This window comes from Trachymyrmex septentrionalis, unplaced genomic scaffold (assembly GCF_001594115.1).
Source record: "Trachymyrmex septentrionalis isolate Tsep2-gDNA-1 unplaced genomic scaffold, Tsep1.0 scaffold70, whole genome shotgun sequence".
In the NCBI taxonomy this organism is placed as follows: domain Eukaryota; kingdom Metazoa; phylum Arthropoda; class Insecta; order Hymenoptera; family Formicidae; genus Trachymyrmex; species Trachymyrmex septentrionalis.
The window spans coordinates 471,956-472,192 of NW_017305885.1; positions in this window are offsets into that span (position 1 = coordinate 471,956).

Below are 237 nucleotides of genomic sequence, written 5' to 3' on the forward strand. Positions count from 1 at the left end.
ACACACACACAAATTATTTATACATCATTGGTTTTATAAATGCGTTATTTAAATTTTTGACCAATGTATAAATTTATAGATACATGTAACATCATTTTTTAAATCTCTTTCTGCTTGATCTCCCGCCTTTTTTCTCTTTCTCTTTTCATATGTGAAGTAATATATATATATATATATATATATATATATATATATACAATATATATATCTGTATATATTTTATATAAAAGAGAACCA